The 17,270-nt window shown below is 33.8% G+C and overlaps 1 long non-coding RNA gene across 15 annotated transcripts in view; it reads right to left on the reverse strand.

The window, feature by feature from the left end:
• The window catches only part of LOC144287936 (uncharacterized), a 276,738-nt gene that overhangs the window by 231,597 nt on the left and 27,871 nt on the right, over positions 1–17,270 (reverse strand). The gene's annotated exons all lie outside the window — the stretch shown is intronic.

Genomic DNA, 17,270 nt, shown 5'->3' on the forward strand with positions numbered 1-17,270 from the left:
AACAAAATAGACTCAAAGTTTATATAAATAGATTACAAAGATATATATCTACATAGATTAAAAGAGTGAGGGGATCCCTGAGTGGCTCAGTGGTTTAGCGCCTGCCTTTGGCCCAGGGCACGATCCTGGAGTTCCAGGATCGAGTCCCGCGTCAGGGTCCCGGCGTGGAGCCTGCTTCTCCCTCTGCCTGGGTCTCTGCCTCTCTCTCCCTCTCTCTATCTCATGAATAAATAAATAAAATCTATAAAAAAAGAAAATTACTCTAAATTTGATCTAAAAAAACTAATATCATCATGCCCATGATTCTTTTTGTCATGCTTTTATTCATGCAATGAAAATTATAGTGTGCCATTATTATAAAAAGAAGAAACAGTATCTAAAGCATATACCATAAATATAAATCATAAAACACCATAATATGGAAATATGATGGATAGATTTCTTTCGGATTGTTTAGAAGAAACAATGGGTGTATTTTTCAAATGATGATAATATTCTAACATTTGGACATTTCATTTAGGTTCCCAGAGCAACAAGTTTTACTGAAAAGTGGAGGGGTTACAAAGGACTTTAAAAAACAGTCTGGAGTATTCAAAACCAACTGAGAGAATTATAATTTTTTCTGGAATAATAAGGACTAGATCTCTCTATGAAATTAGAATACAGCAAAATAAGGTGTGACTGAGGAAGGCATTTATTAATACCAACCACTATTGACTCTAATCTCATGTCAGGATAGGTGTAAAAGAGAAATTGGGTAATAGAAAGCATCATTTTTAAGTATTACACAGTTTCTATGTTATGTTTAACCTGTCAAACTCCTATTAGCTAAATTTGTTCAACTTTATAAACTACTTGAATTTATTTTTATGTATGTGTGTGTACAGTCTGCTTTCTTCATAGGATCTTACAAACCCTCTTAGTAATATGCCTCTTGTCAGAGTTGCTTTGGTGAAAGTATTATTGTGAAGGAGGGTAGGCAGTGCATAAGAGTGGCTATAATTGGTCTTTTCTTTACTCAACCCATTTTGTCATTCTTAAAAAGAGTGCCACAGACCCCTTAACCATGGCAAACAGGTGAAGTTTAAACTACTGCTATGTTTTCATTTTATGTATTTAACTATTTTATTTGTAATCAATACATAAATGAACAAAAGTAATCTTTTGGAAACTTCACTGTGACCTTATTTCATTAAATATGAAAATTTCAGAAAGATACATCCCAAGAAAAGAGAATGTCCATGGAACAACAATAACAAAAAAGAAAATCCAATAGAAAATAGGGATTTATTTTTTACTGAAAACTCATTATTTGGAATAATCTAAGGTAGAGTTATTATTGTTGTTTTCATGCATTAAAGCCAATTGCAATATGTTGGGTTTTTTAAATAGTTTTTTATATAATTTTGACTCCCAGCACTGTATGCAGGACTACTTTAGAAATCTTGTGACAGGAAATCTCTCTCACATATTTAGAATTAAAATAACAGATGGAACTTAGGAACATATTATCTCTAATAATATTTCACATGTTAAATTATTCATTCCTGTTTTCAGTAGAATTTTTAGAGGAAAAAGACAGTCGATGCCTTTAACAAAGATAGGTATAGCAAGTTTGTTTGCCTCAGTACCCATTCTGATCAACTACTTCAAAGATTTCCTCACAAATTATTTAAGGTTTTTCTTCTTGCTAACCTATTTGTACTGTAATGTTTGTGTTTTGTGGCCATGAACTGTCGTGTCTGGGTTCTCGGGGAAACAGATCCTGAGATGAAGGTTAGCATGCAAATCATTCATTAGGAAGGATATTTGGGACCTCCCTCTAAGGACAAAAAGGAAAATAATTAGGATTGGGTAGATGGACTGTGATAACATCTCAAAATTGACTCTATGTTATGCAGGTGGAGTGGCCTCTTAGCATTCTGTCAAGAGGACAGAATGTTACACTACCATATCAAAGAGTCACTGGATACAGGCTTCTCCAAGAAGGGCCTACAATGTAAATTTAATAAAAGGGTTAGCTATAATGTAAAAATTCCTTTCAATTCTGCTAACATAGCTGAGTGATCTCAAGGATCTTTTCTTAGGTAAATATATAATTCTAATATAAATCAACTTATAAATGTATACAAATGGATTCCATTGAAGATGGTCACCTACAGGACAAGTGGACTCAACACAATTTTCTGTGGGGTGTATGACCAAAACCAGTGACTAAGGGAAGAGGTGATCAGGTTATTCTCACTTTGAACTTCTGTAATTTTCACATTTTCAAATAAGATGAAAATTTCAAAGAATATTCTTTGTACCTCTATGTCATTCACATAGCATGAAAACAACTGAATATTCTTAGGAATGATCTTAAGAGCATTGTTATTTTTTTCTGCATTTGGTCAGTTGGTTTATTTTTAATTCTTACAAATATTCAGCTTTTAAGAGCCTTCTTGGCAAAGCTGACATAACCAATGCCTAGGCTGTCAAAGAGAAGCAAATAATCAGAGTTCATCAAAAATATGTGTGAGAGCTTTAAATTTTTTTTTAATTGTTCCGCTGCTAGCCAAGAATTTGTAATCAGCAAAAGAACAGGATCCAGGTTCAGGGAAAACATCGTATTACAAATAGTAGATTTAGCCTGTTGAATAACTGATTTGATTTCTCCTCTTAACTTCAAAGGAGGCAGAATTTAAATGGCACTTAGACATGAGAGCCTCTACTTCTGTCATCCTGCCCAGATGCCAAGACATTCATCAAACCTTCCAAAACAAAAGTAAACGTGTACACATGCACACACACACACACACACACACACACACACACACACACTTTCCAACTCTCAATTTCTTTTTATTTTTAAGATTTTATTTATTTATTCATGAGAGACACGAGAAAGAGAGAGAGAGAGAGACAGAGACAGAGACATAGGCAGAGGGAGAAGCAGGCTCCCCATGGGGAGTCTGATGCAGGACTCGATCCCAGAACCCCAGGATGATGACCCGAGCCAAACGCAGACGCTTAACCACTGAGCTACCCAGGTAACCCTCCAAATCTCAATTTCTGAGGAAAATTTCAATATTGTGTATTTTCACTATTCAAAAATAAAGTGAAAAAAAATTGTAAAAAATACTTTAAGTGATAATGAAATAAGTCTAAAAAGACTTTACTAGGGGATCCCTGGGTGGCTCAGAGGTTCAGCACTTGCCTTCGGCCCAGGATGTGATCCTGGAGTCCCCGGATCGAGTCCCACATCAGGCTCCCTGCATGGAGCCTGCCTCTCCCTCTGCTTGTGTCTCTGCCCCTCTCTCTCTCTCTCTCTCTCTGTCTCTCGTGAATGAATAAATAAAATCTTTAAAAAATAAAAAAAATAAAAAGACTTTACTAATGAAAAGAGTAAAAAGAGGGAAAATGAAAACTACTGATAGGAAACTCAGGTGAGAATTTAAGTAAGGGTTCCTACATATCACACTGTGGTAATGCTCATCTTATACTCTCAAACTGATAGTATTTCTTTTTCATTACGTATTTTAATTTTAGTATACTGGCATGTCCATTCTTTTTAGAGAACAGATTCTATAATATGTATTATGTGCTCAATTACATGCGTCACTTATTTGTCCATCTCGACTAAGAACCTCAAAAATGATTCTGCTTGCCCATGAAAAAAAATAAGCTAAAAGCAACTAAACAGCCAAACCAAAGTTATTGATTACTGATAATTCACTGATTCTCCTGGCTCTGAAATTCCTTTCTGACATATTTATACCACTTAACTTTTGGCAACTAACAGTGCAAGTTATTAAAAATAATCCAGAATAACTCAATTTGAAATTAATTATTTTATGTCTAAATGTGCCCCTCCTTGCCTTCCTCCTGCTCTTTCTCTCCCCTGTCTTAGTAATTCATTAGCATTCTTTGCAACATAATTATTTTTGAATGGTCTAGTTCTCACTTAGTAGTCTCTTCATTTCATGGGAATTATAACTAGAGTATGTTAGGGCTATCACATGTACTATGTGGTATTCACCAATGCCAAGATCACTATGATGAATTTTATCAATTTGTCATGTTTATGTATGAAAAAACTGAAGTCCAGGGAATTAAATAGCAAGAATTTAAACAAGATTATCAGACTACTTTATTACTTATTTTCCTTCATTATATCAAATAACAGTAAAGAGACAGCAGTGATTCAAATATTTGAGGAAATGCATTCTAGGATTGACTGAGATAAATAAGTGTAAAATGTAGGTCACAAAAAAAGTCATAAATATATTAAATTTCAAAAAAATGTTAGTTTTTGACACACATCATAAAACATCACTATGTAAAATACTGTAGTTCACCTACCTATTGTTAACTCCTTTTCTGAGTAGCTACTATTAATATCCATAAATACATTAGTAATATATGATAAATATGTAGTTATGTAGCAATGTAGAATTCTACAGATTCTACTTAATAAAAGATACAAAACACAAAGAAACTACAAATGATTTGAATTTGTTTAATAGAAATAAAATACTCATTCTTAAAAATAACCTCTTGAAATAGAAAATATTTAAATATATATCATTTAAATATTCGCAGATGAAAAGGGTTTAATTACCTGACATTCATATTCTATTTTGATAATACCTATATCATCCAGCTTATTGACTAATTTGTTGAGATGGTGTCAGGAAATAAGGTTGGTTTCTGGCAATAACCAAATCATCCTCAATTCTTAAGAGAATTCCACTGAGAAAAATCTAAAGAATGTTGGTCCATCTATAAAAAAGTTACATCATTCATATATACATGAGACAATGGTAAATTTTTGAACTTCAACCACCAAGAAATTCAGAAAACAGGTATGTATCATAAAGTCATAGTCTAAATACAATTGAATAACTGATCTAAGCAAATTAACTGTATAATACAGATATTATAAAAGAAAAAACATGTATCCATATAGATTGTGGATTTTAAAGATATTATTTGTCTTTGTTGTGAGAACACAAAACTAAAACTTCAAGCATTATTTATTGATTGTTTGAAAAGAATTACTTAAAAAATATTCTCCAAGTAATTTGAGCATAAGAAGGGATATATATTTCTATATTTGCTTAAAGATTTTTTTCCAATGATAGTGGTGAAGAAAAAAATGAACTGGTGTCAATACTCAGATTTAAAGTAAAAACTTAATTGCCAAAAGTGAAACGATATGCCCCTGAAATAAAAGTATCAAACTACATAAGATTATTTTCATAAAATTGTCTTATTAAAACAAAACACATACAACCACTAAAGTTTTGTATTATCTTCCGAATTATATAAGACAATCAAGAAATCTAAATAAAGCAACCTTATCTTAATACCCTCATCATGTAAGTGTCTTAGATATTTTCTTACAAGGAAATCATAGCTGAAAGTGGTATTCAGGAGATTATATTGGTAAAAAATAGGTAAAAATTGATGAAGTCATTAAATTTTCAAAAGTTATAAATTATCCTGCAAAGCTTCACTGGCTGCAAATTAGCCTGTGCTGTAGCCCTCTGCTAACAATCTATAGATCATTTTATTATTCATGAATTTTAGTAATTTCAGGACACCACAGGTCATCTTATGCTCATTTATTTGCTAAACACCTTGTGCTAGTATGCCTATGCTGAAAAATTGCTACTATTTACTCCCTGTGAAACACGCAACCAACAAAGTGCCGATTGCAGCCCCAGACATCCAGTATGCCAGGCTGCACATACATCTTGCTGTCAGTAAAATAAATGAGCCCTTAAATTGGCTGCAAAGCTTTAAGAACTGAAATTTATATGTCTAGTTATCAAACAGAAAGTTCAGAACACCTGTCAATATGAAACATAATTGTGACAAACTGTTACATTTTACCTTTAACTTCTCAGTTTTAATATGGCAGGTTCATTATAATAAATTCCACAAAACCCAAGTCAGCAAAGACAAAACAATCGTGATTCTGTGTGTGTATGTGTGAGTATAATGGCAGTGCCATTTAAACACTGGGTCATACATCAGCAGATGAATAACATGTCACAAATAGCCAGATTATCAGACTTTACTTTGAGCATAAAGTCAAAGTCCCAATGGATTTGCTAACTTCAGTTAGCATTTAGATATCTTCTCAGATTTGCACCTTTTTCATACGTTACTCTCCGAATATCAAGAATACTGAGGATAGTCTTCTATTTTAGTTTTTAATTGTTAGAGATTTTGACAGTTTGAAGGATACTAAATACTATCAATCAATCCCTTTGAGTATGTTTTACAGATGAAGAAACACTCTTTAAGGGTTATGTGATTTGCCATCGAAAACAAAGCCAGTAAATAACAGAGGAAGGGATCGTCTGGGAAAGGGAGGAGGACTTTATAACTCTGATTTCTAAGTAGGTAGTATAGTATAACATTAACAGGAACCATGGAAGACACTAAATATTTAAACGTGCTCTTGAATTTTATAGTAAATCCTGACCACAACTACAAATTTTAGTGATGAAGAAACTAAGGCACAGTCAGGATGAATGACTTGCTCAAGTTAGTCAGACACAGAGGGCCTTTTGTGGAGCCAAATTCCACCATCTAAGTTTAGGATTCACATATTTAAACCACTCTGTTAAAACCCAGACCTCAATAATCATTAAAAACCCGACTATATCCAAGCTACCTCCTTTCTTCACTATTTCACATTGCATGATACTAATTTATACTGTGCCATCTAACACATTTCTCTATGAAGACATCATGGCATTTGATGGATATATACATACAGCGTTCCAAACAAAATTCTTTCCAGTATTTTTTTTTTAATAAGGCCTGTGTTATATACATGCCTAAGAGCACAAACTGCAGGAGCCAACTTAAGAGTGAGGCAGGGAGAACTTCACTTCTCTACTTGGTTACATCTTTTTTTTCTGCTTCCTCAAGGACAGTCTTTCTTGTACAAAATGGTACAATCTTTTATAACTATAAGGATAGCATACATTACTCAAACTCATTTTCAAGAAACAATATATTTAATTTAAACTTTCCAATCTATTTGAAATGTTCAAATGAGACATTCGTAAAATAATGCAATGTCCATATGACTGTATCCTCCCCCATCAATATAGCTAACAAAAGAAACCAAGGATTGTATCTTATTCTTCTTATGAATTCATTTTGTCTGGAATTCTCAAGGCAATAGAGCAGCTTTAATAATTCTGAAGAAAGAACTGTACTTTAAAAATGTATGACACTTTTGCTTTGATTAATTTTTTTCTGATGCTTTCTTTCAGATGTTGGCTCTCAAACTGGTGATAGCCAATGATTTGTCCTCCTGTTAAAGAGGAATGTGATTTGACTGTCATATATTTTACTAACTGATATTTCCAAGTCACTCTCTCCTTCATTATATTCATCATATATGCTGCTTTTGCAGCTTAGAAAAATACAAAATTGATTATTTTACATTTGTTTAACTGCTTCTGTTCAAAATTCAATTCTACATTATACCATCTTGAATTTTAACTTTAAAGCATACCCAGTGCCTTGGACTATTTGCAATGCCTATAAAAGTTCCTGACATGAATAATACTCAACATTGAACAAACTAATTTATTTCTAATTCTTTACCTCTCGTTTTTCAGCCTGATACCCTATCATGCCAATTTATTTTTAAGATTTTATTTATTTATTCATGAGAGACACAGTGAGATAGAGAGGCAGAGACACAGGCATAGGGAGAAGCAGGCTCCATGAAGGGAACCCGATATGGAACTCGATCCCCAAACTCCAGGATTACGCCCTGAGCTGAAGGCAGATGTTTAACCACCTAGCCACCCAGGCATCCTCACATGCCAGTTTTTAAAAAAGATTCTACCTATTTAACACAAGCAGCAGAGAGAGAACACAAGCAGCAGGAGTGGCAGGCAGAGAGGGAAGGAAGAAGCAGGCTCCCCATTGAGCAGGGAGCAGACACTAGGCTCTATCCCAGGACCTTGGGTTCCTGACCTGAGCCAAAGGCAGACACTTAACTGACTGAGCCAGCGAGGCGCTACTCTATTATGCCAATTTTATTATTCTTTTCTGAATTAATTCCCTACAACAACAAGTACATGATAATGATACATCTGATCACAATCAGTACTTAAGCTCTTACTATGCACCAAACACTGTTTTAATGCTTTGCAGATATTTAAAACCTATAATAAACTTACTATGAAGAACTAAGACCTCAGAAAGGTTAATTAAATTGCCCAGGTCACATACTACTAAGTATTGGAACTGGCGAGCACCTGCAGGCAGAGAGAAGGCTGAGATTGAACTAGGACTATATAGTTTTCTGGTTCCCCAATTACTGAGAGCTGGCTAAACTTGCATTCCTGAATTTCTATCAGGTGGCCCTTTCCACCAAAAGATCTGTGCTTGTCTAAATATGCTGAGTTATCTAGTCTCTTTAGGCCTAGCTTTAAAAACAAAGATTCCCCTACTTTCCCATTCCTCTGCCCCCTGCAATTAACTTATCATAGGAAACTTTTGGCTTCCATCTACTCTGTAACTGTTCAATTTATTAAACTTTCTTTTAATTACCCAATTTGAGTTTTGTTCTGCATCTCCTACTACGCCTTGTTGGATTCCAGGATAATTTATTATGATACTCCCATGTTCACCAATATGACAGCAGGAACTTGAAAAAAATTAAGTGATTTGTTCAAGTTTTATAATTTTGAGGATACATTCCAGAGTGCTGTCTCTTCTTCCTAAATGTGCAAATGGTGGTTTTAGGAAACATTTTCCTTTTTTCTGCTTTCATGGAATGTGAGAAGGAAGAGACAAAGAATCTATAAAATTAGAGTCAGAGTGCCAAATATGCAAAATGCTATGAATGGAAATGGAATTGAAGAAATGTGATAATTATGAAATAAGAAGAAAGTAATCTTAAATAAGAGTCTACTGGGTCATCTCTATTCCTTACATCAGTAGTTACTCCTAAACCATCTTGGAAAAGTAATTACATAGATGTATTCATACATATTCAATCTGCAGAGGATATACTGTGACAGAATTTGAAGTGTTATCCGTCTACCATAATACTTAGAGTGAAAAATGCTTCCCTTCCTGTTTTATGCTCCTCAGAGATTCATATTCTCTATTTCTCTTCCATTTATAGAATGTTTTCAGTACTCTTACTGCTTTGAAATTTCAGTTAGTTCCTTTCTATTTTATCTGTAATGATCACTTTATTTTTTCTTTTTTTTTTTTTTTCTTTTTCACTGAAAAGTTGTGGTAAGAAGAATATGCCCCCGGCCAACATGTCTGTATCCTAGTGCCTAAAACTTAAAATATTTTAGGTTACCTTGCAAAGGGATATTAAGGATTCAGATGGAACTCAGGTTGCTAATCAGCTGACCTTAAAATAGGAAGAATATCTTGGATTATCAGGTGGGTTCAGTGAAATCACAAGGATTTTGAAAAGTGGAAGAGGAAATAGAGAATCAGGAGCTGGCAGTATGAGGAATCTGCACAGTGGTGTTGGGTCTGAAGATGTAGGAAGGGAGCCATGAGTCAAGAAAAGCACATAGCCTCTGGAAGCAGGAAAAGAAAAAGAAACAAATTTTCTCCTAGAATCTCTAAAAAAAGAGACTCAACCCTTCTGATAGCTTGATTTTAGCCCAGGAAGATCCACGTTAAGACTTCCAACCTACAAAACTGTAGGATAATACACTTGTGTTCTTTTAAGTTACTAAGTAGGTGGTAATTTGTTGTAGCAGCAATAGAAAATTAATGCAAATTAAAAGGAAAATGTTTTTAAAATTTATTAACTTATTTTAGAAGACGTGGAGTGTGGGGGAGGGGCAGAGGGAAAAAGTCTTCAAGCTGACTCCCCCCACTGGGCAAGGAGCCTGATACAGGGCTCAATCTCACAACCCATGAGCTCATGACCTGCCAAACAAAGCCAGACACTTAACCAACTGAGCCACACAGGTACTCCCAAAGGAAATTTTCAGTAACTTATTATTTCTCAATACTTAGCATAAGTATTTTCACTATATTTTCTGTTAAAAATTTTTACATTAATTTCCTAAAACTTTTTCAAATCTTATTTTTTTATAATTGTCCTAGAATAAAGTCATATATAACTAACACCAACTAGTTGAAACAGAATACTTTTGTACATTACTTTCAAAGATGACAAAAATTTTCAAAAATATTATTACATCCTATATTTAAAACCACAAAGAATTTACTATCTTCAAATCTTAAAATATATGTAAGGGGATTATAATACCTTTTATCTTACATTATTTGTGAAATTTGTTAGAAACTGATGACATTCCAAAACATGAAAAAATTGCAATGAACTTTGCAATACTTCTCCTTCTCCCTATCTCTGATATATATACAAAATATATGTATCATATTTAGATATATATACATTTGAATAGCCTCCTCTTCATTTATTTAAGTGAAAGTTGGAGTTAAAAATCATCCCACAAATAAAATTCTATGATTAAATAACTTCACTGTGAATTGTACATTAAAGAAATATTGTCCATTTTGTATAGTCTTCCTAAAAAAATGATAGTAAAGAACCCTGTTAGCTTATGAGACTAGAATTATGTAGACACCAAAATAATAAAAAAAGACATTATAAGAAAAACTGTACTAAGAATATAGAAACAAATATTTCAAATATTAGCAAATCAAACACAGAATTTAACTTCAAACTCTCACCAAAAAACAGGAATAAAGGGGACTTCTTTAATCTAACAAAGTCCATCTATAAGAAACTTACCCATAACATCTTACTTAATAGTTAAAGACTGATTTCCTACTATCATTGGGATCAAGAAAGGATATCCAATCATCACTCCTATTCAATAATTTTTAGAGGACTTATCCAGTAATATAAAATAAGACAAAAAGCATAGAAGTTGAAACACAATTGCCTATATGTAAACATCATGAAGACTCTGTAAATTCCAGAGAATGCACAAAGAGCTAATAATAAGTGAGGTTAGCAATTTTGAAAATATCCCAATAAAGACATTATGAAATTAGTGTAAGGATAAACTAACATAGCAATAAAACTAAATATATAGCCTAGAAATATAGCCACAAATATATATCAATTGCTGAATGAAAAAAGTATCAAGTAAACTCAAGGTGAACAGATTACTTAAAAAAAAATTTATACTGCACCATCTGGATAAGCCTGGGCTAAAGACAAGACTCAATTCCCACTTTACTCCCTATATAAAATTAATTTAATAACTCAAAGAGGTAAATTCAACATCTGAAAAATAAGATTTTTAAGAAACAGTAGGAGGAAATTTTTGTGGCCTGCGTTAAAAATTTTATAGGTAGGACAAACAGCATAAACTGTAAAAGAAAATAATGATAACCTGAACTTCGTGGGGGGGGGGGGGGACCTTGTTAAGGAAATGAATAAGCAGGCCATACACTGGAGAAAAATTCAAAACCCTTATCTGAGAAAGGACAGATGCCCATAATATATAAAGAAAGCATACAAGCTAAGAAGAAAAATGAAATAATTCTTTAAATGAACAAAAAATGAAAGAAAAAATTTTAAATGGCCAAAAGATTTGAAAAAACAGTAAAGTCAAGCAAATACATTAAAGGATGCTTACTACTATTAGTCATTTGGGAAATGCAAATTAAAAAGCATTGTGATACTATTACAGAGCTACTGGATCAGGAAAAATCAAAAGCAAAAATAAAGATAAAAACAAAATCTAACCCAATAATAAAAAGAGATGACAAGAACATTTAGGAAAGGGAAAAAAAAAAAATATATATATACACACACACACACACACACAACTGTGAGAATGCAAAGTGATTCACCCACTGGAAAAGAATTCAATAGTTTTGGTTTTACACACACTTATCATATGACCCAGCAACCCCACACTGAGGTATGTGTCCAAGAAAATGAAATGTGCACATGTTGACAAGACCTCTACACCAATATTTGTGGCTATTTCATTCACAATAGCCACATATTTGAAAGAACACAAATACCCATCAACTGATGATCAATTCAATGGGAGAATATATAAAATTAAAAAACACAATACTGGTGAAACTCAAAGCACTTTGCTAACAGAAAGACAGACACACAAAGCTACTGACTGCATGATTTCATTCCTATGCCCTTATGAAAATGACAAAAATACAGAAACAAAAAAAGACAAATGGTTACAAGTTCCCAGGGTTGGGAATCCTGACTACAAAGGATCATGAAGAAAATTTTGTGATTATGGAAATTTTCTTTATCTTGATTTGGATTGTGGGTATATATATATATTTATCAAAACTCATCAATGAGAACATATCAATTTTAAGTCCAAAAATATAATAAAAATGATTTGGTATGTTAACATGAGCATAAAATTGTATGTTTATTTCTTTAAATTTATTTTCCTACAATTTCTATGAGTTAGAGAATGACTTCTTGTTTTCCTTCATTTTCCCAGCAACAGGTCTGTCAAACAATTTATGTATTAAATAAGTATGTGTGGACTAGAAAGCTTGACAAATCCAGTAAACAATTCTAATACATAATGAATATAACATGAGGATTAAGTCAATGTGATGGGAAGGAAGGAAGGAAGGAAGGAAGGAAGGAAGGAAGGAAGGAAGGAAGGAAGGAAGGAAGGAAGGAAGGAAGGAGAAAGAAAGAAAAGAAAGAAAAGAAAAGAAAAGAAAAGAAAAGAAAAAAGAAAAGAAAAGAAAAGAAAGGAAGGAAGAAAGAAGAAAGAAAGAAGAAAAAAGAAAAGAAAAGAAAAAAAAGAAAAGAAAGAAAAAAGAAAAGAAAAGAAAAAGAAAAGAAAGAAAAGAAAAGAAAGAAAAGAAAAAAGAAAAGAAGAGAAGAGAAGAGAAGAGAAGAGAAGAGAAAGAAAAGAAAAGAAAAGAAAAGAAAAAAGAAAAGAAAAGAAAAGAAAAGAAAAGAAAAGAAAAGAAAAGAAAAGAAAAGAAAAGAAAAGGATTAATTGATTTGGAACTGTCAAGATCTCCAGAAAGAGAAATTACAATTAACAGATAAGGAAGAGTTTCAGGTAAGATATGTTATACAACGAATGTTTGTGTACCTCCAAAATTCAAATGTTAAAACCCTACCCTTAATGAGATATTAGGAACTGGGGCCTTTTAAGGTAATCTAGAATTAGATGAGGTCATATGGGTGGAGCCTTCATTAATCAGATTAGTACTTTTATATGGGTCAGAATTAGCTTGCTGTCTTTTTCTGTCACATGAGGATACCATGAGAAGTTAGCCATCTGCAGCCCAGAAAAGAACTTTCATCAGAACCCAACAATGCTGGCACTCTGATTTCAAATTTTCAGCCTCAAGAACTGTGAGAAATAAATTTCTGTTGTTGATAAGCCACGCATTTATGGCATTTTGTTACAGCAACCTGAGCTGCCTGATACAGAGTATTTTGAGATCTTGTTTAACAAGATACTTTATCAAGAATTCTTAACATTTCAATGGGTTAAAAGGGCAGCCCCGTGGCTTAGTGGTTTAGCACTGCCTTTGGCCCAGGGCGTGATCCTGGAGACCCGGGATCAAGTCCCACATTGGGCTCCCTGCATGGAGCCTGCTTCTCTCTCCGCCTCTCTCTCTCTCTCTCTGTGTGTGTGTCTCAAATAAATAAAAAATCTAAAAAATTAAAATTAAAATAAAGAAATTTTTAAAAGGCAAGCTAACAGAAACTTGTATCATTTTTGGAAATATATAAAATAGAACAGATGAATTAATTTGTTATGTACCTGCCACTATGCTTAACAACTTACACATATTACTGTATCAAATATCCCAGAACCAGTTCCTGAGTTAAGGTGCTCATGATGTCTTCATTTCCATTTAAGAAGGAGAATAATTTTCCCAAGGACACAGAGTATAAAACTTGAGAGTGTAGCTTCAGGACTGTCAAACTCCAATTCTGACCTCTATGAGATGCTGTGCCACCAATGGTATACCGTCCAAACAGTAAGTGCAAAGAAAGAGAACTTGGTAAACTGGGTATCACTGAACTAAGAAACTATCACAAAAGCTTTTGAACAAATAGGCTCAAACTTAGACCACACTGTATTGAATTTCATGAGAACAAATCACCACATTTAGTTCTCAATGGAATGTGAGAATCCTTTACAGAAGTAAAAGCTGAGTAATTTGATTACACTATAGCAATTGGGAATGGGTGAATAGTTTTAAGAAGGGGGAAATAATCTTAATGGAATTAAATAATCCATTCCCTGTGCATGTGTATGTGTGACAACAAATAATTCAAAGTAAACTACTATAAAAACTGTCTTCTTTGCTCTTTGAGAAACTTTCTAGATGCAACAATTAGTTAAGTAGGCTAAAGGCTAAGCTGTAGTACAAAGGGTTCCCAAAATATAGTGGGTTAAGGAATATAGGAATTTAATCTTCTATGTAACTGTCCTGAGGTAAGAGGTCCAGGTTGGCAAGACAATTCCGCTCCATGGATTCATTCAGCATTGCTCTGCTATCCCACAGCGCATTGGCCTCGTCTGTAGTATCAAACTGAATTTTCTAGAGTCCACTTTCAAAGTTATGAAAAGGTGTGGACAGTATGGAAGAGTGGATAACTAATATGTTCAAGACTGGACCCAAAATTGTCATACATAATTTAGTTCACTTTCCATTATCAAGAGATTAGTCTTAGGCCACGCTTCACAGCAGATAAGCTGGGAAATATAGTCACTATAAGATGGCTGTAGCTCCCATTATAATAGAACGTGGGAGGAATTAATTTTGGCCAAAGGCTAACAGCCTTCACTTCTTGTTGGTATGTCCATGTGTGGTAATGTATGTGTCATGGAACAACTGCATGCACCATCAATGCACCAAAGTTAATGTATACTTTATCACAGTGCATTAGTTTTCGAAATATGATGAAATGACATTTTTCTGATTTCTACTGTTTAAAAATAACAGTCTATTTCATGGATAGAGGAAAAAATCTAACTCTAATTCTGTATATTTAGACGGCTACTTAATATTCTATTTTGTTTATTTTAGAAAGAGAGTGAGTGAGAGAGCATAGGAAAGGAGAGGGGCAGAGGGAGAGGAAGAAGCAGACTCCTTGCTAGGCAGAAGCCTGAGGATTGGGGGACTCAATCCTGGAACTCCAAGATCATGACCTGAACCGAAGATAGATACTTAACCAACTGAGCCACTCAGGTGCCCTGACTACTAATATTCTATTATATCAGCTGATCAAAAGCTCTTCCAGAAGCATAGCACGTGAACTACATGTACTTTATTTATTTTTTAAGATTTTATTTATTTATTCATGAGAGACAGAGAGAGAGGCAGGCAGAGACACAGGCAGAAGGAGAAGCAGGCTCCATGCAGGGAGCCCAACGTGAGACTCGATCCGGGGACCGTGGGATCACGCCCTGAGCCGAAGGCAGATGCTCAACCGCTGAGCCACCCAGGCATCCCTACATGTACTTTAAAGCTAGATTTATGGTGTAAAGCAAGGTTGTATAAATAAGAAACACTAAAAATGTTACTTTTGAAATTAAGATGCAATTTTAAAGCTATGCATTCTGTTTTTGGTACATAACATTTTTAATATATCTATTTTTATACACTTGTCCTATTTCAATTCATAAAACTGAGCTCACAAAATAAGCAGTTTCTAATTTGAGACTTCCTTAAAATGTGCCCCCAATTGACTTTACATTGTCACCAAAATTACTATGAAATAATGTATTAAGAAAGTGCATTCAGAAAGTCCTTCATAAAACATAAACGTGTTTCCTAAGAAGCATTAGCACTTTAGCACTCATTCATCTCTACCTACTTTCCCAACCTTTAAAGATCAGCTTTATCCAGATCACCACTCTTCCAATAAAAATTTAATGCAGGCTAGAATTGTGAGAGGAACATGAAATTTAAAATTTTCTAGAAGTCACATTTTAAAAAGTTGAAAACAATTAAAATTCATATTTTATTTAACCCTATATCTAAAATATCAAAATCGAATCAATATATAAATATTGCTAACATAGTTTATGTTATTTTTTATATTAAGTTTTGAAACCTGGTATAAAACCTGTCAAGTATTTCCCTTTTAAAGCACATGTTAAATCTAAATATCAAAAGGTTCAAAACCTACATGTGGCTAGTGGCTACTATACTGGATGTGGCAGCGAAAATTGAAATGATTTTTACATATATCTTACAGGAAAAGATATCAAATATACAAAAACAATTTATTAAAGTTTACAGAATTTTGGAAGATAAAAATCTAGTTAAAATAATGTAGGAAGAAGCAATGACAACCACAAAAACAAATAATGGAAGGAGTTAAGCACATGAATTTCTGGGCAAAAAATATACCAAGCACAAAAAATCCACAATGCTAATGCCTAAAAATGAAATTCCAGCTATGTTTTAGGAACTGTAAAAAGGCTAGTTGCTTAAAGAAGAGTGATTAAGGCAGGAAGTCTAGAAATTGAGACAGGAGACCCAACAAGGATCAGATTAAATAGAGACCTACAGAAATTATAATATAATGGCTTTACTGTAAGAGAACTGTGGAGACACTAGAACATTCTGAGCACAAAAGGGACAAGATTTAGTTGCATTTTTAAATATAACTCAGAGTTCTTAAGAATATGTTATGAGGACAAAGGATCTTACTGCCATTCTGTTGAAACCAAACTGAAAGTAGGTGTAGTAGTTTCTGAGGACCATCATAACAGATACTACACACTGGGAGGCTTACAATAGTATATTTTTTCTCTCTCAAATCAGAAGAAGTCCGAAATTAAGGTGTTGGACATGCTTTCTCTGAAATTCTCAGGGGAAGATCCTTCCTTGCTTTTTCCTAGCTTCTGACAGTTGCCGGATATCCTTGAAGTTGCTTGATTTGTGGGTGCTTTGCTCCAGTCTCTGAGGCAGCTCATGTAGTGGTCTCCCTGTGTGTCTCTGTATTCAAATGTCCTTATATGGATATCAATCATTACATTAGGGGCCACCTTAACCCAGGATGACTTCATCTTAACTGACTATCATCTACAAAGACACTATTTCCAAACAAGGTCACATGTACAACCACACTTGTGGTTAAGATTCCCACCTATCTTTTAGGGGGATGCATTCAGTCTCCAATAGGGAGCAAGAATGGAAGCAGAAGGACCAGTTAGGAGAATATTTTAGCAAAGCAAGATGGGAGACTGCGCTGAGGGAAGACATGCAGTAAAAACCTATGGACTTTAGAT

This window comes from Canis aureus, chromosome 17 (assembly GCF_053574225.1).
Source record: "Canis aureus isolate CA01 chromosome 17, VMU_Caureus_v.1.0, whole genome shotgun sequence".
Classification (NCBI taxonomy): Eukaryota; Metazoa; Chordata; class Mammalia; order Carnivora; family Canidae; genus Canis; species Canis aureus.